This window comes from Diplotaxodon limnothrissa, linkage group LG19 (assembly GCF_057381915.1).
Source record: "Diplotaxodon limnothrissa isolate DT_005_m linkage group LG19, D_limnothrissa_male_GT1.1, whole genome shotgun sequence".
In the NCBI taxonomy this organism is placed as follows: Eukaryota; Metazoa; Chordata; class Actinopteri; order Cichliformes; family Cichlidae; genus Diplotaxodon; species Diplotaxodon limnothrissa.
In genome coordinates this window covers 21,128,735-21,155,636 of record NC_140614.1, presented here as the reverse complement: position 1 = coordinate 21,155,636, position 26,902 = coordinate 21,128,735, and the positions used below count along the sequence as shown (strand labels likewise).

Sequence of the window (26,902 nt, the reverse complement as noted above, 5' to 3'; positions counted from 1 at the left end):
TGTGTGTGTGTGTGTTTTCTAACTGTCAGTCTATATAACAGATCCAAATGTTAAGGGCTGAGAAGAAAATCTGCCTTACATGTGATGATATACAGAAAGGATTCTTTGGCCCTGCAGATATAAGAGGACATGAGCTGCGAATAGCATATCAGGTGACACGTTTAATCATTCGGGACTTTTGGAAAAAAGTTCTTACCAATAATTATTCAGTTAAATTCCTGGAATTAACATGAAGGGACTGGAGCTTAAAATCTTGGAAAATGTTCCATGCTGAGGGTATGAGTAACCGGTGTATCATTTTCCAGTATGACAGGCTGATATGCTGCAGTCATTACAATTAAGAACAATATTTATTTAAAGCCCACTTAAACATTTGAATATAAGCATTATATTCACCCCCTTCAGTAGAGAGTTGTTTCATATCTGTCACGTAGCACCTTAACCACACTACTTTTTTTTGGTGTGTGACTAGTCAGTTGTATTCTATACTGTATTTTCTTCTAGTTGTATTTATGGTTTTGTAGGCTTGTTTTACATTTTGTAAGATCTAATCATAATCTTCTGCGTGTCTTTGTTGAATGTGTGAAGGTAAATATAAATGCACTATTCTGTAAATGCTTCAGGTGTAGTTAGTGTTCTTGTACATGCATAACAAAGAAGTTTTGAAGGCTTATATATTCAAGACTAAATCAGCTGACTGCCAGTCTAGAATATGCTCTCAGAGTAGGTGTAAGGTTGGGCTAAGACAAAACATTGTATTCAAACAAAAATTATATACGTGCTAAAATCTGGACTTTGGTAAATGTTGGTGAGTCCAACTCAAAATGCACACAAACTGGAGACAAGAAAACGGAAAAATGGTTAAATATGAACAGAAATCCTCCAAACCTGAGATTGTGTTGGACTCCCGACCGAATAAAATGCATTAAGCGATGCAACAACCTTTTGAAGAACACTTTTTTTTTCCCGCCTCAGTGTGGCTAAGTTGTGTAAATTGTTTAGATCTGAAGAGGCTCCCAAGTGCACGGAAGTGTGCATTCTCTGTCGGCACGCTGTCAGCCTGACAGCCAAAAACAGAAAGTGACCACATCATCATTAAAAACACACAATAAATAAAACTAGATTCAAAGGGACAGTTGACTCCATTATAAAATGAAGTTTTTTGTTTGTTTGTTTGCTTTTACTCCAGGCTGTGGAGTCATTTATCCGTCTAGCTGCCTTTTTTTGTGAGCTGCCCACTTTTGGAAATATCAGCTGTGAAAATGTTCGCCTTTGGTTGAATATAATAGAACTAGACGGCACTTGCCTTCTGGTTCTTAAAGCACAAAACTTAGCAGTAATGTCTCCTTCCAGAAAGCACTATAGGCCAGAGGAAAGACATGGAAATTTTGGCTATAAGATTTTTATTCTGTTTAACTCCAGGTTTCAGATTTTTACCTTAGACGCATTATAGCCATAATAATGTGTTATGACTATTGTGATAAATGGCTGAACCATGAACTGTAGTGGAACCCTAGTTATCCTCTTCGTCTCAGCTTTGTGGTTGTGTTTTCTTCAGCGTATTGCATCCACAGAGGTCGTATGCTAGAGTTGTGTTTTATTGAAGATCAAAGCTGCCAGGCTGCCCAGCAACTCACCCAAAAATAACAGGTTGAATTATAGTTGAATCAGCGCATACTGCTTAGCGGTGAAGTAGGCTAAATAATGTAGGTTTATTAAATCCCTGTTCCTCGCTACCAACATGGTGATATGATACAGCTCATGTCTGCAGAGCTTGTGGTTTACCTTACCCCAGAACAGATCAACAACTGCTGGAAATCTATTACTAGTTGATTTGATTTCTCCTGAAATCAAATCGTTTTGTTATTTGATACAAGAGTTTCCCCCTCGACACAGTTCTCAGTCATTTTCAGTTTGTTTATGATTTTAGCTAAAACAACTGTATATGTTTTACTGAAATCAGGAAATGGAGAACAGAAATGGAGACAAAATGTTCAGTATTGTGTTAGTGAGGTGCGCAGTACAACTCGTCCTCTTCCTTCTGAAGTCAGTCACCATCTCTCTGGTCTTCTCTCAGAAGCAGGTGATTCCTCCCAGACCACTCAGCAAAATCACTCACTAGTGCTCTGCATTCCTCTTCCCTCCCATCACGAGTGCATCCCATCACTGGAGAATTGTCAAAGAAGCTGTAGGTGGCATGACCCAGAGTTGCACTAAAGTCTGAGGTGACATGAAATGGAGACAGATACATTTTACATCTAACCATTACAGGCCATTTAAGTAAAGGACAACATGACCTTTATGTTATGTTAGTATGTTGTATGTATGTTGTAGTATGTATGTATGTAGGCATGTCCCACCAGGAGGAGGCCCCGGGGCAGACCCAGGACACGCTGGAGAGATTATATCTCTCGGCTGGCCTGGGAACGCCTTGGTGTTCCCCCGGATAGGCTAGAGGAGTTGGCTGGGGAGAGGGAGGTCTGGGCTTCTGGGCTTAGGCTGCTGCCCCCGCGACCCGGCCCCGGATAAAGCGAAAGAAGATGGATGGATGGATGGATGTTAGTATGTTTTGGTGTATAAGCCCCACTGATAGTGCTTCTTGAGACCACCAACATTTCTTGTATATAGTTGTTGCAGAAGTTTCTAAAGTGTTTCATGTTTGTTCTTAGTCTATATATAATATAATAATTTACACATTTTCAAAATAAAACTCTAGATCTTATAAATAATTAGTAACTAAAGCTTTTAAAGTCCGTGCAGTTAAATAAAGTGCAAAATTTTACACAGAAATTAAATGTGAACTGTTTCATAAGAGTCTTTGGGCCATAAGCCGTGTGTCTCTGAGCCGTGTATGTTTTTATGAATAGATAGAAGTCTCTGTTATGGCAATCAGTTGCTATGGTGCTTTTATAATAAATCAGTAAATCTAGGGTGTTTGAAAATAGTAGGACACTACTGGATTGATAAAATATAATCAATATGTATTCATAATGCTGCAGTGATACACATTTACAGCAAAGGACTCTTTCATGTTTTAATGCTTTTGCTTTTGTCATCTTCTGTCCTCTTTAGTCCATAGTGAAAAATGTTTTTACCAGCCTCACAGGAAATCCGCCAGCGACAAAAAGATAAGAACTGAGACTAACAATAGCAACATAAATCTGAATGTGTTTTAAACGTAACTTGTCAAACAGCTGTTGAATAAGAACATAAACCAGTTTTCCAGTCTCCCTCACCCCCTCACTGCATCAACATTTAATTGATTAAGTATTTAACAAATGTACGACCTAATTTCTGGTTAAACAAACGATCAGAAATAACAAAGTTGATGTAATCTTAATTCATTTAGTTTATTCGTTAATCTTAATTCAAGGTATAGAACAGCTTCATTGCCTTTACTGTAAGTGAGCAAATCATGATTAATGTTGTGCATACTCATTACCTTAAAAGCTTATCGCGAACCAGGAAAAGAAACTGATTTATTTCTGTGGCATTTTCTATCCTCGCAGTGGAGCTGTCCTAAAACAGAGCCTGCAACAAAAGTGTCCCCGTGGTGGAGGGCTGGTATATCTCCTGGTTTCAGTGTAAACTAACACCAGTGGGGAAAGGCACAATGACAGATAAACTCTGATCATATGTTGAAAAGCAAACAACCTCAGGACTTAACCTTTGGAAGCAATGTGAGATTATTATCCTGATAGTAAATATATATCTTGGAATAATACTCCAAACTGGACGCTGGAACATTAAATACTCACTCCAATTAAGATGTAATTTTATTCACATTGAATTTTGTGTCCGTCTTGTTTAGAAAAGCTTTAATCAGAAAACTGTGGCTGATTTTCCCAAGTTCAGTTGCTCATATTGTAGCAACCATATGTTGCCAGGGATGTTTGGTGCACTACTCCACTACAATACGACTGACCTTGATGTGTGATCTAAAAATGTCAAAGAACCAGGGGATGAGCAGTGTTCCTTTCTTTATGGTCTGATGGGTAGGGCATAAGGTGCCTCAGCAGCGCAGCATCATGAAGTACTGAAGAACATTGAAGTGACATTTGCTCCTTACCTAGTATTATCTAGACATGCGGACTGGTGAGGCTAAACGCAGTACAACATAGGTGAACAATGTCACAGTTATACAGAATTATCCACAGGCCTCACTGAACAGTTTAGATTGTGAAAACGCCTTCCTCTGAGATTAGGGGGAAAAAATGGAAACCTTTCAAACATGATAGCAAAACCTGCACTCAAAGCTGGTTAAATCCATCCTAACCTCTGCCTAACCCCTTTATGGAAGGTAGGGACGGAAGGGATTTGAATAAGCCTTGTGAAAAGTGATCGAGATCATACACCTATTTGGGTCAATAACAAATATGCTCTAAATGAATATGCAAAAAGAAGACCTGAGAAGGATAAGCGGGGATGGATGGTTGGGTTCAACATAACTAATGGCCTGATGGCCCAGGGTCAGTAACAAGTCTGTTGGGCAAGTTGACTGGCCAGCCACTGGTTCATTTCGACCAGTAATGGCATTTCCATTAATTGATTCCCTGGCAAAGCAAACTGCCTGAAACGGATCCTCACGAATGAGTCACTTTTTCAGTATTTTCACTTGAATTTAAATGTGAAGAAAAGTGATCTTTTTATCCGCTTCCATCCACATTAGATTTATTTCACAAAGCGATAACTAAAATAAAACCTGTCTGTATCGTGACAAACTGTTTAGCTTTACATTTGCCAGATTGTTAAAGTTTGCCGCAGCCATCCTCTCTCTTTCGACTAGAGATAACTGCTGCTGAGTTGGAGCACAGGGTGTCCTCCATTACATTTATTCTAAGTCTTTAGTTACTAATGATTTTTCTCAAATAGGTTTGCAGTATAAAATATGAGAAATGCGATATTTGATATGTCTGTCCTTTGATTCACTGAACTTTTGCTCGGGCAGAGTTACGGGGCTGCAGTCTGAGCAGAGAACCTAGACCTCTCTCCCCGAGGTCTGGGTCCCATGGGCCCATTGGACTAATGCACCTCCACCAAGCATTCTCCCTTGAGCCCCGTCCCCATGCCTGACTATAGGGTGGCTCCCCAGTAGCCCAGTCTCAGTCAGGTTGAGCTGGCCCCTCATTAACTTTTTTCTTTCATAAGGATTTCCTGAATTTGGCTCTGATTGACGCCTCACCCAACCTTAATTTGCCTTGGGAGAGGTATAGCTCCTGGGATACACAAACCCCTCCAGTGCGATAAGATGGCCATTCTCGTGGGTGGTTATTTATCCCATATTTGTGAAATTCCTATCACAACAGTGAAAATCTTATTATATGATCATAGCACAAAAATATATGTCTGAACTTACCCCATCTCCTCCTTAATGGGTGAGCCAGTCTGACCAAAACTGTGAAGGTTCACATATTGTGAATGCAATGTTGCGGTCTCCTGTTAGGTTTTGAAAAGGGTCACAGGCCTGGAAAAATTGCCCATAGGGTGGATTTATGATTATGGCTATATATGTGATAGACAGGTATTTTTATATTGTAATATTATAATGTACATGCTGGGTGCCATTGTAAACCAGAGCTTCCTTCTCAGTTGATTTATCACTGATCAAACAAAGGTGCCTGTCTTTGTAAAATACACTGTATTGTCTGATTGCTATTACTACTACTACTGCTACTATCCCACCACTGTTTGAGATTTGTATTCTGGACAGTAATTTTCTCAATTACACCCTCGGGGTGGAGTGGGTGAGTGTTGGTTTGGTACCTTCTAAGTCTGATCTGGCAGACTGACAGGAAGCCTATTAACTATTGCATTCATGACTAACTCTGGCCTGTCTTCCCACGCTGCTGCAGACTCCCGCAGTTATCCTCCCAAACATGACAGCTGTAGCAGATAGTGAAGCCTGGGTTTCACCTTTGCAACAGCAGGTTTCAGAAGTTGGCTCGACTTTCACTGGAATTGGTGCAGACAAGCTAAAATAATATTCCATATGCCACAATGAGGCCAGTGTGCTACACCAGGCCCTCTAGCCCCATGTCTGGCAGAACCTGGTCAGGGTGATTCATTACTGAGAGTGGTAGTCCCCCCAGCCATGCATCCAGTGAATATTAAAATCATGTATTTGTAGATGGAGAAACCTGACTCATTAATGCCTGTTTTTTTTTTTTTGGTTTTTTTGTTGTTGTTTTTTTCTCATTTTTTTTGTCTGCTCCATACTTCTTTTTGACTATTATCCAACAAGACAGTTTACATCTAGCAGAAAGTTCTTAAATGCCACATAGTTATTATGTCACTGTTATGAACCATGCCAAGCTTTTGTTGGCATTTAAATGTTAAGTTCAGTGAAAAGGTTGTGGTGTGGATAGTGGCATGGTTTGGAGGTCCTGTACATGACAGTGAAATGTCACTTTGATTTGTGTTGAATGGTGTTACTGTATGTTCTAAAGGCAAATGATACATATAAATCATATAAGATTTGCTTCATATGGATATATAAATTGGGTAGCATAGTTCTCATTAAAAGCAAATAATAGAAAAGCAAGATAATTACATCAAAAATGAACACACCCGAAACTCTGGCTGATTGGGACCCACACCCAGTTTCACACCTTGGCTCAGGCGATTAGAGGATCATCAGGGGGTCCTTTTGTCCCTCTGTGGGGGGTTACTCCCACTAGGTTTATATCTGGGACTCCCCACCATTTGACCTTAGAACTGAAGAAGCTTCTCGGATGAGAGGTGAAACGTCTTCAAGCAACTTAAAGAAGTCCAGACGCTTTTCTTTGCAAGCTCCTTTGACTACGATGACCTGGATGACTGAGAACCTTCACAGACATACATCAAAAATGGTACATACAGATGGTAGTACAGTAGTGTGACCTTTTATGTTGCATCTGCTGACTGAATTAAAATATGTGGATGCATTCTGCTGTTTGTGTTAACCTCCTAAGACCCGAACTCTTCCACGGCATGCATTTTTAATTTCTCTTTGATATTTTGGCTAATTGTGGCCTGATGAATGTAAAAACAAAGAATTACCAGATTTTCTTTTACCTTATTTTTGTTTTTAAGAAAAATGAGAGCCACATATGAGGATATTCGTTTAAAATTTTGATAGAACAGTAGCAGTATAATGTCCTCGTATGTAGATATGGAGCAAATTTGAGTATTTTGGTCTAAATAAACCAAAATGTGATGTCCACATATGTGGACGCCAGGTCCTAGGAGGTTAAAGTTTGAAAAATCAACCACTGTATCGCTCAAATCATATTCTGTAAAGGCCCATCTCTACTAAAAGCACAGATAGACAGGATTAAACAAAATCAGTTTAAAAAGAGCTCTTAAATACAAACTGAATGGAAAAGAAGTAGTTAAAAGTGTGTGTGTGTGTGTGTGTGTGTGTGTGTGTGTGTGTGTGTGTGTCAGTCACACTATGCTTAACTCAGGACATGACATCGGTTTGAGATAAATTGAACTTTGAGACATGGTCAGAAGACTGAGGTCATCAAAAGATGGATGTGTTCAGCAACAAGGCTCATTTGGTACTAAAGGGCCAAAAGTATGCTATACTGCCTTGTACCAATGTCTGAATCATGGATACAAGGCAGAATTGATTGATGCTTTCATGTTGCTTACATTAAATTCTGACTCTACCATCTGAATGTTACTGGAATTGTTTTTCCAAATGTCTGCTGTCCAATTTTTGGTGTGCCCCATGCAAATTGTAGCCTCAGTTTCCTGTTCTTGGTTTACAGAGTTGCACCTGGTGTGGTCTTGTGCTGCTGTAGCTCATCTGCTTCAAGGGTCAGTGTGTTGTGTGTTCAGAGATGTTTAGAGATTTAGTGTTACTATTAGATTACCTTCCTATGAGCTCAAAACAGTTTGGTCATTCTACTATGAAAGTTGGCATCCCTCTTTTGGATCCTTCATTGTAAACCCTAGAGATGGTTGTGTGGGAAAATCCCAAGAGAATTTTCACATTTTAATATTCTTGTTCAAATGTGGTTTTAATGAAAAATTGTACACTGATAACAGTAAAAATGGGTCATTGTGCTAAAGAGTCAGATATGATATAATTATGATGATTAGGGCTCCAAAAGTCTCTACAAACCCATACAAATTTTGTTTGGTTAGTACATATATCATTAACATCTAATGAAACAAATTAATTTTTTTCATCAGTTTCTTTGGCCAGTGGATCAAAATTGTATACACTGTATTGTATTAACCATAAAAAACAAAACATCAAACTTGTTTGTTAAAGGAATATTTAGACCATTGCAATATCACTGTGATAACAGCATCATACACTGCATATAAACTGAACATCCAATGTGTTTTTAGATACAATAACTGCATCACACCAGTTTACTTTTTACACAGGCACAGACACTATACTCCCATCTCATTATAAATGGAGAACAGGTGAAATCTGTATCCACCTTCACATTTCTGGGCACCAATATCTCCGCCAAACTCATCTGGACCCACAACACCGACGCCCTTGAAAAGAAGGCCCAGCAGCAGCTGCTAATCCTCCATGTCCTGAGGTAGCATAGCCTGGACCAGCAGCTGCTGCTGGACTTTTACATCTTCTCAGTGGACAGCGTGCTCTCCTACTGCCTGGGTGTTTGGTTTGCAGGGGCCACTATTGAGAACAGGAAGGCTGTGCAGAGGGTTAAGTAACACTGCCCCAGAAAATCATTGGCTGCCCTCTGCCACCCCTGGAGGCCATCGCCGGATCTTCCGGTCTCAGGAAAACCGGGGCACTCACAGGTGACCCCTGCATCCCGCCCACCACCTGTTAGACCCTCTGCCTTCCACACGGCACCTCATGGTGACTCACTGTTTGTGAGTCAGCCCTCCATGCACAGTTGGTGTGGAGCACCCACAACTTGTTGTACATGTACACTGACAAAACAAAAGGCTATTCTTTTCTATTCTGCATTACTGGATTTTGCATGAACATCTAATCTCATGCCTCAGTTTTTCTAGTTATATTGTTTGATTCAAATGCACTGCGCGGCACGGCTTTGCAGTGGTTTCTCGAGGAAGTCTTGTTTGTGCCAGTGTTTCTGCGCCTGCAGACAGGCTTCATCTCTTTGTGGGTCAGATCCCCTGAGTGAATATTTATCATGCCTTGATGTTTCTCTTTAATGTGCGTCTGAACGTATCACTCAGCTGATGTTTATCAGTCGTCTCTCACTTGACGTTTTGAACTTTCAAATATGAGACTTCAGTGTTTGTTAATGAAACGTGCCCAAGATAGACCCGGCGAATTAGCATGTAGAAAGCATTTGAAGTGGAGTAAACTCGATAGAGCTCAGAGCCGCTGACATTTAGCTTTCGGCTTTTTAAAGTTCCTCTCTGGAGTCAGCCTGGCAGAAAAATTGATTCAAAGTGCAAGACATTTTACATGGTTGACATGAGACACAGACAGACCCAAGCAGGTTCAATCATGGATGTAAATCCATGAAGTAAAGGATAGCTTCTTGGCTTTTGGCTTAGTTTTTATTATTACAGCTTCCCACACTGGATTTTAGACATAAAGACTGACTTACTCTGCGTCTCGACATGTTGATATTTCTTTATTGTGCATGTGTGACCGTGGTTGAGAACAAATGGCTATTTAAGGCCTCAGAAGTCCAAGTGTGGTATATAATTTTCCTTTACCCAGAGGTTGATTCCTGTTGGTGGAGTTAAGATTAAATTGTGTCTTCAGGGTATGGAGATGGATTAGTGTCTTAAGTACATACTGTGTACAAAATGTGCCACATATAGAATCTCTTTCCTTCTTTGTCCCTAATATCTTTGTCAAGGTTGCAGCCATATCTGATGCACTGCGCCCTTTATTTAAGCACTTAATCACGTAATGGCTTCCGTAGGGGCCAATAACGTCGACATGAGAAACGTGACTGTGTTCATCTATTATCTTATTAACTTTGCGAAATGACATTTATGGTTTAAACTCACTGTATGTTGGAGTGTTTTTTTTCAACTGCTAACTTTAATGATCTGCATTCCTTTCTTATTTAATAAGATTAACTGCTCATCACGTATGAATGACAGTACAGCACACAGAGTCTCTCTTGCAGCTCAGTGCCCATAAAGCTTCCTTGCACCTACAGTGTGAGATGCATTAGCTGGCATAAACCTGGTTAATGTTAGTGGTTTTAGGTCTAAGACATCACATCTATGCAGAGCAGAAACCATTATGTCATAACAATCAAATCAAACACATTCAGTTTGGTTTATTTTCTCTTTTTTTGACATTTTGTTTCCATCTAATTGCACTTGAAATACTTCATATATGTTCTGTTTGTCTAAACATTAAAATCTTTGACTGAGGTTGACGAGATCTGTGGCGGGCGCAAAGAAACAAAACTACAAAGAAGCTCAAGTCATGCTGAAAGGAAGAAAGGTATCTCTATAACCACAGGAGCACCACAAACATACACTGTAAACTTGCTGAAAGTTCGATTTATCATAGGACTGCTAGTTTTTGAGTCATTTGGTACAAATGTTATCAATTTTTATCTCTCAGCATTAAACACAACATGAAACTGAGGCTGGAGGAAATGAATGAAAGAATCAAATCGCAAACAAAATAGTAGATATTTAAAGTTTAAAGTGGATGATGGTGGTAGTTGTAAAGTAGCTTAAACCCCCAGATCACTGTCTTCTAATTCATCATGTATTCATCAAAATTTCTAGACAATTCGTCCCGGAGCTGTCAAGCTGTTTTATCCTCTAGTGAAGCTCAGACCGACTGTGCAAACATATGTCATACCTGAAAGACATATTTGAATTCAGTTCAAACAAATAAAAGGTTGGGTTTTTTTAAGATTAAATAGAGCTGAGTGTTTGTACACTGCATACTTTGATAGAAATGAAGGCTTTTACCCACATTTTGACTTGAAGGCAGACCGTTTGTTCCATAGTTTTATGTGGATTCCTACTTTGGTTACATGTGCATTGCTTCTACTATACAGCCATTGCCCCATTTACCCTGAATGGTCCCACCACAGCGTTTGGACCTTTGCCATGAATGAAATTTGATCCAGTGGATGTCCTCTTACTTCCATGCAGTGCTGCGATTGTAATTACATTTGACTTTTATTAGTACTCCCATCCATACACAATCACGTTCAAACTGTCAGTCTAACAACAGCAGTTTGGTCTCCATCCTATGCCATCTTATGTTTAGTATTGTATCAAGATTAGCTGTCTCATTAGATGTCCATTTAAATGATGTATTCATATAACCTTCATGTAACCTTGATGTTAACATTTGAACAACATCTGTGGTCCTCAGTCACTACTCTGTATGAGCTAATGATGCCCAGTGGACAAAGTCCACTGCGAAATGGAGTTATTTTCCGCTTCGCTGGTTAATCTGGCGGCTGTGTCAGTGTCGCACACGCTGGCCAGATTTTAAAGAGTGATGGAAAGCTGTTCAGAGGAGGAGCCACAGAAACTGACCATTTGCCAAATTCTTTGATGTCATCTTTTAATAAAAATGAGAGCTGTATTTGGAAGCATAGTTTCTTTGTCTGCCTGAGAGTTTATTCCAAAAAATGTGACCATGTTTACTTTAGTTGAATGTATTCATTTTCACAATGAGTAAAGTAATAAACAAAGCAAATATTGACCAAGATCTGTCATTCTGACAATTGTATTTGCAAACCAGAGCCTGCCTAGAGTGATGCTGTTCAGTTTCTACATTAATTAGAGCTTGTTATGCTGCAACACTGACAGTGTGCCATATAAACAGCTGCTCCCTTGTACCTGTACAAGCTCCAGTCAGTCGCTGCAGAGATGTTTTGGCTCATTTTTTTGGCCACTCTCTCTGTTTGGTTTGAGCTAAACCAATAGTAAGCCAACCTTTCCTCACAGCTAGATAACCATGGCGTTATTATTTTAACGTGTTCCCAGCTGTCTGCATGGAAACTGTGTGGTCTAAACAACCTCTGCATGTTTCTAACTTATACCTATTTTTAAAAAGCAAACATAGAGAAAGGATGTGGGTGTTCCAGTGATAGTGGTGATAGCAAATCTACAAAGAAACGCAAACTGTGCATATCTGTGAGAAATGACAGGAAACTGTACGACAGGTATTGTATCTGCTGGGCCTGCAGGATGGACAGAGCAAATAAAAGAATTACCCTTCTAACCTTTGGTGAAGCAGAAGTTGACAGGTGACCTTCCTGTTTGATTTAATCTGTTAAATGTTTGCATAAAAGGAAAAATATGCACATGATAATAACAGACTGTAGTTGTTTTTCTTTGCAATAGTCCAAGTCATATTGGTTTGAAACATTTGATGTTATTCATGCAACAGTCTCCTTTTCGATCAACCTGAAAACTACAGGGGAAAATAAAATGCGAGCTGGTTGTGTTTCTGCGGGGTGTTTGCTAATCTATGCTTGTATCAGCAGGATCCAAAGGCTTGCAGCCAGTGCATGGCCAATTGCAGCAGTAAACAAGCTAACTCAAAAACCAGGGTCATTTAGATCTCTCCACACATAATTACACTGCCAAATGTGGCAGAGAGGATCAGAGGTCTGCAGCTGAGTCTGCATTTTAAAAATGCTTTTGTCTGCAAGCTGATTTGTGGTTCAAAATATGTCACTCGAAAATGGTCTCAATATTTATTAAAGAATTAATCAGCAGCTATTATTTATTTTAAAATGGTTAAACAGTAGGGGAAATACTAATGGCTGACAATCCTTACACCTAATACACTAAACTGGAGGGGTTTTTTTGCCCATTTTTCTCATTGTGTAATTTATGCATTTATATTCACAAACTTTCCATGTTGTTCCGTCTTTCCTTTCATTCTCCTAAAAACAAACCCATCTGAAAGCATTTCTGTGCGGACTTGTTGAACATTATTCGCATGTGAGAATAGAGTTTCGCATAAATTGATTCATGCCCTGGCTTGGGAAATTGACAAATAGGTGAGTTCATGTTTTCTTGGCTCTGCCAGAATGTGCCATGCCTCTCTTCATGGAGATTTCTGCCTTGGCCTGTTTGTGTTGGATCAATCACACCCAGTTATCTAATATGGATCAGGTTTTGCATGCTAAACGAACAACTTTTTGCACTAAAATGTGTTTACATTTCTTGTCACGTATTGCAGTGCTACATCTTTTGCCGTTCTTGTTGTTGTAGTTCAATTAAATTGAGGTCAGGAACATTCAGCATCTGACAATGACGCCTTAAAATCTTCAGATTCTTTGTGCATACACTCACCTTCTTCATGGCACAAATTCAACAAGATTGCTGTAATACACTCAGAGATTTTGGTCGATATTAATGTGGTAGTATGACACAGTTGCTGCAGATTTGTCAGCCTCACATCTGTAAAGCAAATCTCCTTTTCTACCACATCTCAAAGGTGCTTTATTGGAGTACACTGAACTCATTCTCATGTTCAAGAAACCAGTTTGAGATTAATTGAACTTTGTAACATTCTCAGTTGGTACTCAGTGTTGATACAAGGCAGAATTAATGCCTGTGTGTTGTTTGTGCCAATTTCTGACCCTCCCATGTCAGAATTCGGCATAAGTCAAGACTCCTTGCAATAACCCACATTTTCCAATCATCTGTTGTCAAATTTTGGTGAGGCTGTTAGAACGGTAATCTCAGTTTCCTGTTCCTGATGACCATCCTGTCTGTCACCAGCACCCATGCTACATCCAAAGTCACTTAAATTACCTTTCTTACCCATTTAGACTTCAGCAGATGTTCTTGACCATGTCCAAATGCCATTTGGTTGCTGCAATATGATTGGCTGATTAGATATTTGAGTTAGCAAGCAGCTGAACCTTTAAAGTGGTTGGCGAGTGCATGTCTGATGGTACTAGGCTTATAAATATGCAGGTATTGTCCTGAATTAGTAGTCAGGACTTTGGTTTTCACTGCACTATATTATTTCTTTATATTTAAATGATTCTACTACCAAGTTCCCATCTGTGTATGGCTGTAGGACTTTTCTGCATTCTAAAGAAATTTCTTCCCGTCTTACTCACCTTTATTTCACCTCTAGGATTAAAGGTAAGTCCAAATGTACCTCTAGAGTCCACGCATGTAATAATCTTCTGTAATAACACTGTTTAAAACCACGGTCTTACATTGGAACCTCTGAGAATAGATGACATAATAGGCTAATTCCTCTTTTAATGTATCCTCTGACTGTAGTCTGAAGTGGCAGGCAGGCTGGGTGACATTTCTAAAGAAATAATGGAGAAAATTATTCCTTTTAGAAATGTTGAGCCCGAAGGAAGAAAGATAAAGACGAACAGTGGTGAGAAAAATGGGCCAAAAGCGATGAGAATAAGCAAAGCAGGAAGGAGAAAGTCATTTAAGAAAGGGGTTGCATGTAATGACGAAAGTGCTAGAGTGAGGGGTAGAGATAGTCGTTCTGTATGTATGATTAGTAGTTATCAATTGATGTAAAATGCATTTAGGAGCCACTTAAAGTATTATGTGGATTGTAGAGTCAGCTGTGCAGGTAGAGAGCTTACAGTGCATTCATTTGATTATTGAATTTCTTTTCCTGAGTGCTTTTGCTTGTTTTTGATACGGTTTAAGCATTTTGCATTGTTAAAGTTAATATAACACTTATACAACATGGCTCCTCAGATGCTCTCATGCAGGAGCTTATTTTTATGTGACATTTTAGTTAGTTGAGAGGGGACTGATAATATTTAAAGAAAAACAGAAAGAAGTAGAAATAGTTGTAGAATGATTAACATAGTGGCAGTTGTGTTTTTATCTAATGAAAGTTGTTGTAAAACCATTTAAGTTCGAAAATACAATTTGTAAAAGGTCATTTTATCTGAATCGTATACATTAGTTATAAAAGGTAAAGTTACAACATGCCTAGAGCTGCCTCTGAGAGTCTACAGTTAACATGTTAAATGCAAAAATTCATGACGGCACAATTAGAAAAAGACTGAAGTATGGCTTGTTTGAAAGGTCGTCTCGTGCATTTTCATGTAACATTTTAGAGAAGCAGACGGGGAGAAAGCTTGTTCTCTCTTAAAGGACATGACAGCATGCATTTAGGGGGGGGGAACAATCACAGCACATCGGAACAAACACTTCATACCAGCTGTCAAACACGGAGATGAAGGGGTGATAATTTGGGTTTGTTTTGCAGCTGCAGGACCTGGACACTAAACAGTCATTGAGATGGCCATGAACTCCTCTGTAGACCAAAGTATTCTAGAGTCAAATGTGAAGCCATCTGTCTGACAGCTAAAGCTTGGCTGAAACTGGATCATCTTACAGGATCTTGATCTGAAGATCATCAAACAGGGGCTGAGAAGGAAAAGATTGGATTGACTGGTTGCAATGGCTCAGTCAGTCCAAGCCCAGACCGCAATTGAGATGCCTTTGCAGGACTTTGAGCTGTGCATAAACAAATGCCTGCAAACCTCAATGAATTGGAGCGACATTATAAAGACGAGTAGGCCAGAATTCCTGCACAATGATGCGAGGGACTGATAAGGTAATACAGAAAAGGATTTCTTAGTTATTTCTAGTGAAAGTAGTTCTGCAAGCTGTTGATTCATGGGGTCTACTTAGTTTTTCAAAACACTGCAGAGAATTCAGTGAAATTCTCTTTTTCACGACTGTTTAATGAAGCCATTTAAAGTTTTATCCTCACAGTATAGCTAGTTTCATATTTACCAAGGAGGTAATTATAAGTACAAGCTTATATTAGTGTTTATGTGCATGTCATTCGGTTTACAAACAAGATCACTTGAAGAGTTTTAAATGAAATTTGATAAGATTTGTAAGGGTATAGAGTGAGGAGATGTTAAGTTTATTAAGATTTGGCTTCCATCGAAGGTCAACTCGATGATTTATTAGCCAAAAATGGACAAAAACCAATATAACTTAACAATCATGGTTCTTACAAGTGTGGTGTGGTGTATATTTTCAACATATGAAGTTAAAGCATAGAGTTAAAATACCATGTGAGATTTGACATCTGATGTCTATTTCAAGGTCAAGCTTTTAAAAACTGTTTCTTGTTTGTTTTGACAACATAGGAATAATGGGAATACAATGACTTTTAAATGTCTTCATAAATGTATGTTATGTCTGAGTAAATGTAACAAACTGTTAAAACTGGCTTTAAAAGATTCCTTTGGCTCGAACTAAACCCTCATTGGGAAACAGCAGGAGGAAAAAAAACATCATTTTCACACTGTGCAACAGCCACTGTGGCATTTTACTATTAAATAAATATTTTTAAATTACATGAAACTTTAATAGGGTATATTGATTGAAGAGTGAGGCTGAGAAAATCTCAACACTTTACCTGATGTCATCTTGGGGAAAAGGGCAGATACTGAGCAAGCAATCAATTCTGGTGAGTGACTATGTATATTTACTCACTAAGCCAGAAATGTGAAGCATTTTGTCATGCATTTTTTTCCTTTACCATAACCCCCTTTGTTTTAGACATAAAAATAAGTGTAAGGAAAGTGCACTACGTTAGAGTTAAGTATGCTTTCACTGTAATATTTTTACAGTGTTGATGTGAATGTTTGAACGTAAGAAATCAAGTTTTAAAAGCTGCATTACAAGAAGAGCATCACAAGAACAACCACTGATGGAAATACCTTTCTTGAGTGTTTGTCTTGGAGTTTTTCATGACATCAGAGCATGTTTGACTAGCTGCGGTTTGCATCCATTAATGGCTGAAAGGTGGATGTCCTTGGAATGACAGTGGAGGAGACCAATCAACCACACTGAGAGTTTGGAGGAGGCAAATCGAGTTGGACAGGAATGGTTGTCAGCAGCTCTGTATGCTTCTGTCATAAGAGGCATGTGCAATCAGTGAGAACAGTTTTCTGAACATGGGAATTACAGAGTGTGGAATTACATGCATCTTGTTGCGTACTGCGTTTGACCTCCTTCCTTCAGAACTGCCTTCATTCCACAAGGTATTAGAAACATTCCTCAGATTTTGGTCCATATTGACATGATGGCATCACCCAGCTGCTGCAGATTTCTCAGCTGCACATTCATAAGAAACTCACTTTCCACCACATCCCAAAGGTGCTCTGCGGGATAGAGATCTGCTGACAGTGGAGGCCATTTGAGTACAGTGAGCTCATTCTCATTTTCCACTCATTTTAAGTGATGCTCATTTGGTACTAAGGACCCCAAAGTGTGTCACAAATGTATTCCCCACATCATTACACTACCATCGTCATCAGCCGGAGCTGTTGATACAAGGCAGGGTGGCTCCATGCTTTCATGTTGTTTGCACTAAATTCTGAGCTTATTTTAATATTGCAGCAGAAATCACGACTCGCCATACCAACAGCATCTTTGCACTCTTTTCCAAGCTTTTGATGAGCCAATTGAGTGATCAACATATTAAATATTTGCATTAACAAACAGTTGAACACGTGTACCTAATAAAGTGGTTGGTGATTATATGTATATTTTTAGCGGATCCTTGGGCTAATGTGGAAATCGTACCATCATAGGTGTTATAGCACAGTGGTCCCCAACCCCCGGGCTACGGACCAGTCATTTGGTACCAGGTCACGAGAGTTGAGGCTCGGGTGTGAAATTTATGGGTTTCTTGGTCTTTTCCTGTGTTGTAGTCGTGTGTCTTATTTTGAAAGAAATATTTACGCTTTACCTTAGCAACCAGAGAGCAGAAAGGGTGCAGAAAGGAGGATGTTACTCTCAATGTTGTTGGCGCGTTTCAGGAAGCTGCTGCTAATAAAGTTAAACAATTACACAGTGAATTCATTTTTAATTTTATATTTAGAAAATACCACAGTTTTTGTCTTGGTTGTATCATTTTATTTTGTTGAATTTATCCACGATACCGTGAAAAAATTGTCTGACATTAAACCGGTCCGTGGCGCAAAAAAGGTTTGGGATCGCTGTTATAGCATACTGCTTCAGCTCTATGGTTTACCGATCGTCTGTTGCAGCTGAGCATGGAGGTGGTATTATTATGTTGCTAACTAGTTTTTTAAATTCACTGCTAACAAATTATTTTTGTTTTTCTGTATAACCCAAGAATATCAACCTGTATTAATACTGGAGTTGTGTATTGCACTGGTGGCCTTTCTGGGATGTTCCCCATCTCTTAAGCTGTGTGAGCTTGGGCAGGCTGATGGCCACTCCCAACCTCTATGGTCCCTTATCTTGGGAAGCGGATTCTTGTTTGGACATGTACAGAGTGATTGGTTTAGACAGGCAGCAACCAGTTTGCATATTCAGAAAAAGGATCTATTTGGAAACATCACTATGAACAAAAACGGTTACTGTTATAGAAGTGTATTTATGTCGACATACTGCTTCGTCTGGATTGTTTGTGCATCAGTTGTCTTCCATCAGCTTCTGCTTGTTAGTAGAGTTCGACTCAAAACTTGTAAACATACTGTGCCGGTTTTATCAATATGTAACCGTTAACTCCCAGAAACTTTTAGCTTTAATTAGATTTTTTTGTTATGGAAGACCCCTTTCCACCACATAAAAAAAAAGGATCCATAACTCGAAATTTCGAGTTATTTTCTCATAATTTCGAGTTATTTTCTCGTAATTTTGACTTTTCTCAAAACTTTGAGTTAATGGGTCGAAATTTTGAGTTAGCGCTGCTAATCAGTAATCTACGTGAATGACGTCATTTCCTTGTTACCCGGAAGCTGAAGCCCTCAGCTACAAATGCTACAGCTAAGCTACCAGTATTACATCCAGTCATGAATCCACAGATTGCTGAGTATTTTCAGCGTGGCTTCAAAAATGATAAAATCATTGTGTTATTAGCTGAATCACATTGCGTTACTATCCGCAAACGTACTCGCGAAAGCGCCAATTTGTTGCGATCTGGTTTTGAGTGAGCATTAGTCTGCGCATATGCTTCCGGGTAACAAGAAAGTGACCTCATTCACGTAGATTACTGATTGGCAGAGCTAACTCTAAATTTCGAGTTATGTTTCTCCAAATTTTGAGTTAATAAGTCGAAGTTTTGAGTTAATAAACCGAAATTTTGAGTTATAACATGGATACATGGTTTTGTTTTTGTTTTTTTTTGGGGGGGGGGGGGGTTGTGGCAGAAACGGCCTTCCATAGAATGTTTTAAATTGGTGATTTTTAAAAAAAATTAAGTACATTTTTAAAAAGTTGTTAGGTTTCTCTCTTGTTCCAAAGCATATATTGATTTCAAAACTGAGCCTTCTCATATTCTTGGTATTTCTTATGCTCTTTTATTTGACTGGCAGATTAAATGTTAAAATAACAGAATTTTACCAGTCTGTGCTTACTCACTCATCCTAGGTTGCTCTAATCTGTTCTCTGGCCATAGGTCTAGTCTGCTGCTACTCTTCATATCACTTACTGCTGTGCACTGTGCTGTAATCCTCCTTTCCGTGTTTTTTCCCATGAAATGTTTAAAAGAGAAAAGCCCGCCAGAGGGTTTTTTCTCTCTCCTGCTTTTAGGCCACTTTTCTTGCTTTCACACCATGAAGAATGACCTCATTCTGAGGCTTCGCGATCTTACGTTTCGTGATTGACAGCTACCCTTGACTCCTGCGTTGCGTCTCAGGAGGATCAGCGGGTGTCGGGCTCTCGTGAGGGGTGAGCGGAGCCCCTTACCCGATGCAGCCATAGACGTTGCGAGCTGACTCTCACATCTCGAGGGAGCGCAGCGCAGCCGCACAAGGGTAATTACCCGAGCACTGGGGTGAGGGGCAGATGAAGTGATTTCAGCACTTTTGAATTAAATATGGTCCAAGGAACATGAGTAATCCACAGCTACTTCATGACAAACCCAGAACCATTCACAGAGCCTTTTACGACGTATGAATACACATGGCGTTTCTTGGTATGAACTTTGTTGAATTTTAAAGGAGCGGTATGCACAGTTTTTGTTTTGTTTTTTCTTCTTTCTTTCTTGTTCTCAGCAGCCTTGAATTAAACGTGCTCGAAGGAATGGGAACAATCTACATGCCACTCAGACCACAAACGCACTGCCATCCAGCAGGGATTAAATACACAGAGGATTTCCATCCATGTAATTTAACTGAAATTTAAAGGAGATAATTCGCCATTTAAACTTTGAATTAAACATGCTCCAAGGAGCAGCGACAATCCACAAGATACTTCAAAACAAGATCCAGAACAATCTACAAGATGCTTTTATAATTATACATGATACATATTTCCAGATGTGCATTGTGTTGCAGTTCATAGCCGGGTGGTTGTTGGAGTCTGTAGTTTCCTGCACTTAAATGTGTGATTTCAGCTAATGTTTAAAATCCCATTGGGATTTGCAAGAGTTAGTCTTGTAGACAAAAGGTTGGTTCTGTGCCTCCTGTCTGCCCTTTTAATCTTCTTAGGCGTTTCACATGCACCCTTTTTTTTTTTTTTTTTTTTTAAATCAGGGTCCCTGGCTGCTTTCCCTTTGTGGCATGATCTTTATATTTGTCTCCATTGCCTGAAGACAACAGGGGTGGTTTTAATCGGCTTTTTTTTTTCTTTTCTTTTTTTTCTCTTCGAAAAATCTGTCCATGCACCTTCTTGCAATGTGAGAAAACCTGCTTGCAGTCAATTCTGTTTTATTGCAGAAGGACCAAAAAGTCCTATGCAGTGAAGCTAGCCTTTTGTATCTGTAAGCAGTTGCTCAGTGACTGACAGCACGAGAAGTGGGAACAGAGCTGTGTGCCTGAGACCTCGCTAATGCAGTTCAAACAAGGCCAGGTATCCTCCTTTCCTTCTGTCCGTGTGTGACTGACAGCGTGTATGTCATAGTGTGACCCTTCTCATCAAACTCCCCTTTGGGACTTGTCAAAATCCACTTAACCACTCAGACCTGAATAGTTAAGCTCTTCCACTGATCCTCTTTTTTTTTTTTTTTTTTTTTCCTTCCCCCCTCTCTCTCTTTAGGGGACCCTTGGGCTGTCGATCTACACTAGTGTTTTAGGTTATAATAAATATTGCTGCTGTCATCTTGAAGCTTTAAAAATGTCTTTTATTTAAGTATAGATAATGTAAATTTAGGCATCTTTTAGCTTGTCAACAACACAAAATGTACAGACTGTATAGATAAAAGCAGCCGTAGCAGTTGAACCATTGGAGCAGAATAAAGTAACATCCTCAGGATATATTTTATGTATGTAGCATTATGTGAATACAATACAGACTGATAGGAAAGATATATGCGCTGTAAATATAATGTTAAACGTGTTTACTAACACAATAACTGTACAGAAGTGTACATTTAAATGCAATCAGTGATTCACCTACAATTCAAGGAGGAGAGCATTTGAAATCCTTATGATTCCAGTTTTAATATTTAATCTCCTGTGTGGTCTGATTAAGACCTTTCCTGTACAAACAGGACTGGATAAACTCATCATTTCTACTGCTATGGTCACATTTTAGGTGCACCGTCTCAGCTAACTAATATTATATTCTGTATTTAATTTTTATATGCAGCTGATGAACAATGATAGGTGCGATGACATGATTTGCCTTTGAAAGATACGCAGATGAATGTGTCTCTCGCACGGAGCGATCTCCTCGGGGATCAAAGCTCAGAGGAGCGCTCGGGCACACAGAGCTGGCGCGCACACAGTCAGGAGACTTGACGGTGATAGAAAAGGAGATGGTGTCAATCTCTGGCTTCTCCTGTGCTCCGAGGTGACAAGCAGCCCGCCGCTGTGTAGCCAGGCGGAAAACTGCCCTTTCTGGCATCAGTGGCCTCGGCCCTTTGGCACCGCACGCTCAACGTAGCCCTCGAACATCTCCACCATCCATCTGCAGCTCGGCATAATCTGCAGCCTCCTGCCACTGATCTGACTCTGGTATTGGTACCTCCTGCTGCTGCTGGTACTTGCTGCTCTGGAGTCACTGGTCAGTCACGCAGGATGAATAATACACATCCTGCGTGTAGGGTCACGATTAGACAAAGAGAATCTGGGTTAATCTGACTGACTAATACTGCAAGCAAATGAGGTCACCGCCTTGATACCTATATTTAATGCTCAATGTAAACATGTCTTTTTTTATGGAGATAAACTACAGCAGTGAGCACAGAGGAAACATTACTGCTTCTATTTTTTTAATTTTTATCTTTTATGGCACTTCAAACTAGTATGTCCAGTTTACTTGGCTCTTCGTCCCACTGTCATTACCTTCACCGCCCTTTTATGTGGCAGCCCAGTAACTAATAGTTGGGGAGACAGAGCTGCTATTTGCTGCCACCTGCTGGTGAATTAGGGCAAAAACTGTATGCTGGCTGACATCTGAGGACCATCCGGATTATTGATCTGTCATATGGATTGTTTCTTTGTACCTTTTCATTATGGTTCATGTTATTCCCTTTTCTGTAAGGTGATCATTAAAGAGGAAAAAGACTGCTGGGCTCTTCTTCAACACTTGTAATTTTTCAAAATAACTTTTCATCCAGTCCAGCTGTGAATGTTTGGATTAATTTTTCTATTCAATCGTAGCAAATACATTCAGCTAAATGAATGTCAGTAATAGCTGTTTTTGTACTGCTGTTAAATCTATTAGTAGTATAGATAAACTTGTGCTGTCCTTTTAACCAGCTATACCAATTACTACTAATCTCTTTTGACACTTACCGATTTATTTTAATCATTTATAGATGCACTCATTTAGTTGGTTTACTAATCTTTCCATTCATCCCATGCCTACAGCAGAAGTACCCCCTGGGGTGCACATCTGCTAAGGTGTGATCTGAAGAGCCTCCATATCAGCAGAGGGAGACATTCATGACCAGCAACCACACTTGAAAAAAATCCCCTGATGTATCACTCTCCCAACTCCACTGCAGACATAAACATGCAGCCACACTTTCATACACTGAGAGGTGGTGGTTTATTTGAACATGTGAGTCAGCCAGTCCCTGTGGGCTGCAGCTGGAGAGAGTACAGTGCCCCACCCAGCAGCAGCAGCAGCGTCAAATGTGGTTGTAACTCCCCCCAACCTGCCCTCCCCCTCTCCCCCTCTAATTTATGCACGCTGGACTGCCCTCCCCTTTACTTCAGGATGTATTGTCCTCCACTCTTTAAACTGAGTTAAGTATTCAAAGGGAGCCATTCACTTACAGAACTGTGGTGGAACTAAAGAGCAACTACTGGATGGCTGCTGTTGGCACACAGATGTCTGTTTGCGGTGAGTGTATTTTTATGTATGTCCCGGAATGCGGCGCTATGGTCGGAGGTGGTAGTTTTCTGTAGATTAACAAGAGGATCTCTGAATTCGTGTTGCCTTTTTTCTGCTCTTGGTTTTTGCTTTTGAATCTTTCTGTGCTTTCAAATGCTTTTGTTAGTAAGTTATTAACCAAGTCGGTGCTTGTCCTCACATGATCCTTTGAAACATCACTCAGTGTAATGTGTTGAAGGCATGTAGTGATCTTTATTAGGTCCCCTGCTGAACTGTAACCATACAGTGTCATTTGGTTTGAATTAAGCTGTTCAAATCAAACACAAGGCTTTAGTAAATAAAAGGTTGTTAAAATAGATGCAGACATGGACTTTTTCACATTGTAGATCTGGTGATCAGAGCACAGAACTTAACTCAGATTTCACTAATTCACCTAAAAGAAGATCTTATGATCTTTAGAACTATGTCGACCTTCTCATACTCGACATATTGACCTCTGACATAACGTGACCTACATTTCTGTCTCAGAGCAGGATTAAAAAAAAAAAAACATTTGCTGATACTTTGTGACCCAGGTGTGGTTAAGGCAAGCCAGAGGAACTGTAAAAACACTCATTAGACACTCTTGGTCCTGGGGGCATGTGGATCTTTTGTCTGCCCATGAGATGCTTATTGCTCGAGAAACGTGACACCACGCTCTCCTTTTCCAGCCTCTGTGGTCGATGTCTCATGCTACAGTTTTGGCGCAGACTCTGCTAATTTGGAAACAGTTGAATTTCAAGCACGCTGCAGTATTTTTGTCAGTCATCTCCGAGGAAGAATGTGCGAGATTGTTTATTCGATTTAACGTTCAGCTCACTTTTCTGACTGTATACTTAAGTTGTGTTTAGATTTGTCTATAACAGGGAAGTATACACTAGACATCCACCATGTGTAATAAGCACTTAGGGCGCCGCAGTGTCATGTGGCTGCTTTACAATGGGCTGTTTATGTGAACCAGTGGCAGTCGGAGGCAGAAGAGCGACTGCAGCCAGGCACAGTGCAGAGCTTCTCAGTCGGCCTAAGCCTTGTTCCTCCTCTATATGAAAAGCAGCCAGATTTTCAAGCCTTCTTGGACTCGGGGGCATGTCATTTACCAAATGAATGGGCCTCTCTTCTGGACAGTTGAGGCAGTTAGAGTCCATCATGACACAAGACAAGTGGGCCCACAGTATTACTTTTCACTGCAGAGGGCTGTTTTCTGCAGGCCCATTTGCATGCCTTCAGGATATGGCATGAGTGAAGCAAGATAATAAACATGCGTGAAACAGCTTATGAACATTCTGGACGGCTATTACGAACACAGTTTGACTTAAATCATGACTAGACGTCATGACCAGCTGTCTTCCTACATCTTCTGTTTTTGCAGGTTTACCATCGCTGTTGATTTCTGACATTTTCATGCACAGTTGTTAATTACATGGGGAGAAATTAGTAGACTCACTTACTTTACTCACTAAATTTAATTAGATTTTGTCCACCTCGCTTTCCTTGTATTTGTTCACACGTATATTTTTTTTTTCTCCATCCCTTAGTTACTTAGTCACCCCACCCCCCCATATAGACCACAAACTGTGTCTCGGAATGAGCCTTTCAGGATTGCAGCTGGTTGCAATGTCAAAACCTGATAAGCACAAACGACCACAACCCCAACCCCCTGCTGGTAAACAGTTCCCTGGGTATCACAGACCCACCCTCTTTAATTCCAAATGTGGAGCCAAAGTCTCCCATTGTTATTTATTTGCCAGTGTTTTCTTCTAACTATAAAATGTCCACGTCATGAGAAAAGAAATGCAAATCATGTTATTGGCTCAAAGAGCAGACACAACAGACTTGCTTTATTACTAGTATTTCAGGAACTGAAGCTGCAATAGATTATTTTTATTTTTGTCAGCGAGCAGTAAATGCATCAACATTTACAGCTCATTGACTGAAAGTAAAACCTGTTGTCCCTTACAACTCTTTTTCCTTAGGCACTTGAAAAAAGGTGATCCGATTTCTTTAAGTTTTCTCGCTCCTCTTCTTCTTACCTACACAAACACACTGCTTTAATCCTGGTTTCTATAACCATGCCATTGTTTTAGAGAATCACCATTTAAATAACATAAAAACTATTTTAGCTATAATTACAAATAAATATTCAGTGAGAGAGAAATTTCGGAGCCATTTTCATGCATGAGCTCAATAAGAATCTGGAGAATCATGCTGCAACATCATCTGCAGTTTCTTTCTCAAAAAAAAACAACTCCTGCAATAATTTCACATGGGTCAAATCAGACCTTTCACATGCTTTGTACTAAATGTTACTGGCAAGTTCAGACATTTAATGTCAAAACTGGCTGATGGGGTGATGCCTAGACAAGTTCAGGGTTGCAATGCATGTGTAATGTGTCTGTAATATATATTGTGTCGTCCAGGTCGTCTGATAGATTCCCCTAATTGAATGTGCTCCCTCACCAACCTGTGAAGTATCCTGAGTTGAAAATACACCGTCTGGGGACCTGTGAGACATGAATTAACTTGTTAGAAAGAACTGTAGGCACGGTTACAGGCAAGTCCACAAAGAAATATCACCTCACTCTGCAGTTTTCCCGTGAGACTACAGAGAATCTTATTGTTTACTTTCACCACTCTCACACCATCACTTCCTAGACATCACAGGCAGGCAGCTGTCTTCATTGAGAAACTTCTATAAAGTTACTGGACGCTTCCTGCTTAGCACCTCGCAGACAGAGTTGGCAACAAGCTGGGAACATGGTGGAGACTAGTAACGAGTCTCCACCCAAATAAAAGACAGAAACTGAGCTTAAAGCAGAATGCATGAGGATTTACACTCCCCAGGTGGGAAGAAACACCATTTCAAATGAATGCTAATGTTGCCCCGTGTCTGCTAGACCTATGTGACTCCAACAAGCTTAAAGGGTGATATGATAATGTTGTAGTGTTTTTAGCGTGTCTCCAAATGTTAAAGGCAAACAAAAACCATCACAATTTAGTTTTTTTGTTTTGTTTTGTTGTTTTTTTTGGTTTAGTGATCCTCTATCACAGGTGTTATATGAATTTTTTTTGTAAAAGAGGGAAGGTTGTTTTGTGAGCAGAAAGCTTATATGGGTTGGTCATGATAACAAACATTAACAGTATTTTTTGAGAGTTACTTTAAATTCTTCTGATTTAAAACTTCCTGTTTAGATCTAGAATCATTTCCATGAAAAGAAAATTCCCACAATGTGTTAATTCCTGATCCCAAGGGTCACTGAAGCACAAAGCTCAGCACAGATTCTGTGATTTATTATCTTCCCACACAACAAGAGGCACACAGCATCCAGCTTTTACAATTGAAGGAAACCAAAAAGGGGGTTACATGCAGGAGAACGAGCTGTGTGTCAGGGCAAAGACTCACGATCCCACTGAGTGATTCTGCTTCTCCTGATTTACGGAAGACTGAACCGTGGCCTCTTAAGTCAAGTCCCGATGACTGTGAGAGCAGAGTGAGTGTTGCAGTTGCGTCACACGCTGCCTCTTCTGGCCTTGAGGTCAGGTCTAAGGAGGACTGAGGAGGTGGGATGGGGTCACCGGGCAGGAAGATGATAAGCTGGTGCAAACAGAGTTGGTATTGCAGCCGAGTGTCTTTGATGCGTTATCTTATGCCCTGGGGCTTTATCTCAGTGGTTCCTGGCTGTCTATG

At 39.9% G+C, this 26,902-nt stretch overlaps 1 protein-coding gene across 1 annotated transcript in view; it reads left to right on the top strand.

The window, feature by feature from the left end:
• The window catches only part of sash1b (SAM and SH3 domain containing 1b), a 61,866-nt gene that overhangs the window by 22,043 nt on the left and 12,921 nt on the right, over window positions 1-26,902 (top strand). The window lies entirely within an intron of this gene.